We start from the raw sequence: 2434 nt of genomic DNA, 5'->3' as shown, positions 1-2434 counted from the left end.
ATGACAGCAAATGTCCAAAACAGGCAAATACACAGACAAAGTAGTTGCTTAGAGCTAGTGAGGCTTTGGAAAATGCAGGTGATAACTAAAGTGTGTAGAGTAGGTTGTTTAGCTTCACTTTTGAAGTGATGAGAAGGTTCCAGAATTTCCAATGGTGATAAACACATGCACCTGTCAGCATATTAAAAATTTATTCTTCAAAAGGATGAAATAGGTCTGGGATGTATCTCAGTGACAAAACACTTACCAACCAAGTGCAACATCCTGGGTTCGATCCCCAGTAGTAAAAAAGAAAGATAAAAAATACAGTTAAGCTGCAGGATCGCGACCCGGAGCATCTGAGGTGGTGAATAATAGCTCTTCAAGTCTACAATTAAAAATGGCCTCTAACAAAACTGCATTGCAAAAAATGGGAAAGAAACAGAATGGAAAAAGTAAAAAAGTTGAAGAAGCAGAGCCTGAAGAATTTGTTGTGGAAAAAGTACTGGACCGACGTGTAGTGAATGGGAAAGTAGAATATTTCCTGAAGTGGAAAGGATTTACAGATGCTGATAATACTTGGGAACCTGAAGAAAATTTAGATTGTCCAGAATTAATTGAAGCATTTCTTAACTCTCAAAAAGGATGGTACAAAAAGAAAATCTTTATCAGACAGTGAATCTGATGATAGCAAATCAAAGAAGAAAAGAGATACTGCTGACAAACCAAGAGGTTTTTCCAGGGGTCTAGATCCTGAATGAATAATTGGTGCCACAGACAGCAGTGGAGAACTGATGTTTCTCATGAAATGGAAAGATTCGGATGAAGCTGACTTGGTGCTCGCAAAAGAGGCGAATATGAAATGTCCTCAGACTGTAATTGCATTTTATGAAGAGAGACTAACTTGGCATTCTTGTCCAGAAGATGAAGCTCAATAATTGTTTGCATTGTTTTTATATATATTTATACATATATATAAAATCTGAGTCTTGGTTTTTGAATTAATGGTGTGAAACAATAACTACATTCTAAAGAAAATCAGGTTTGATAATGGTTTTGAAAGTAGTATTGGGGGAGTTGATTTTTTTGGGTTTTTTTCCTCAATAGCACTGGTTACTTTGAACAAATATAATAAAGGCTTTCTGTAGTTGCTTCTTTTATCAGAAAAGAATATTTAATTCCATGGTATATTTCCTCTGCATTCAGGAACAGGTTGTGTTTTATTTTTAATATTAGGCAATTTTTTTTGGTCATTAATCAAAACAGCTTGTCTTTAACTGCTATGTTGAAGGACCATCTTGTATTTTTTGTGTGTGTGTTTGTGTGCGTGTAAACAAAATACATAGATAGTTTTTTGTTTTGGAGATTTTGCTTGTTTAGAGGTGTTTGGCATCAGACCCAGAGCCTTGCATATGTAGGCAAATGATGTATCACTGAGTTATATCCCTGGACCTTGTTTTAGTTTTTTTTGTTGTTTTTTGAGACAGGGTCACTAGGCAGCTCAGGTTGGCCTTGAACTTACTAGGTAGCCAGGCTAGCCTCAAACTTTAGGTCCTCCTGCCTCTGCCATAGATATACAAATGCAGTAGGTTTGCAAAACTTCTTGAAAGGAAAAAATTTATCACTACCAACAACTTTCCTCATCCAGATGAAAAAACTAAGACGTTTTTATTTCCTTTCATTAAAAGTTTCTGTAGTGAGCATTCCTTAACAGAATATTGGAATCTGTATACTAAAAGTTCATGGGTCATGATCTAAGTCTCAGCTCATGGAAATGTAAAATCAACTGGTTAGGGATTTCAACTATTTAGGACCTGCTGGCCTAAATGATCAAAATTTTATAATTATTGACCTGCATGCTTTTTCTTTACCCCAACTCATTCCTTACATGTAAGTTCAATTTTTTTCAGTATTGGGTTACTGGTTCCACAAAAGCCATAGAAACAACTTTGTAGTAATCAGAATGTTACCCAACTGTATATTCTTTACTTTATTGTAAATAATGGTGAACAGTGGTCAATAAATAGTTTTTTGTTTTGTTTTGTTTTGTTTTTTTTGTCGGCCGTGGGGCTTGAACTCTGGGCCTGGGCGCTGTCCCTCAGCTCTTCAGCTCAAGGCGAGCACTCTACCACTTGAGCTACAGCGCCACTTCCGGTTTTCTGGTGGTTTATTGGAGATAGGAGTCTCACGGTCTCTCCTGCCCGGGCTGGCTTTGAACCGCAATCCTCAGATCTCAGCCTGCAGATTAGCTAGGATTACAGGCGTGAGCCACCAGCGCCGGGCTAATAAATAGTTTTATATTTTAAAAAATACAGTTAAAAAATACCAAACAATAAAAGGATGAAATAAATATGCTATGTGACTTAGATTTTAATAAAACTATAAAACAGAAAGATGCAATTTCTTCAAAAAATATGAAAACTGATATTCTATTTCTTTACCATGTCTCAAGCAA

The 2434-nt window shown here is 36.2% G+C and overlaps 1 pseudogene; it reads left to right on the top strand.

Annotated features, from left to right (window-relative positions):
* The first annotated feature begins 319 nt into the window (after nucleotides 1–319).
* LOC138839462 (chromobox protein homolog 3 pseudogene) lies at nucleotides 320–1011 on the top strand (annotated as a pseudogene).
* Nucleotides 1012–2434: the final 1423 nt, after the last annotated feature.

Source organism: Dipodomys merriami, unplaced genomic scaffold, assembly GCF_024711535.1.
Source record: "Dipodomys merriami isolate MVZ:Mamm:240054 unplaced genomic scaffold, mDipMer1.0.p SCAF_3, whole genome shotgun sequence".
In the NCBI taxonomy this organism is placed as follows: Eukaryota; Metazoa; Chordata; class Mammalia; order Rodentia; family Heteromyidae; genus Dipodomys; species Dipodomys merriami.
This window is presented reverse-complemented; position numbering and strand designations above follow the sequence as displayed.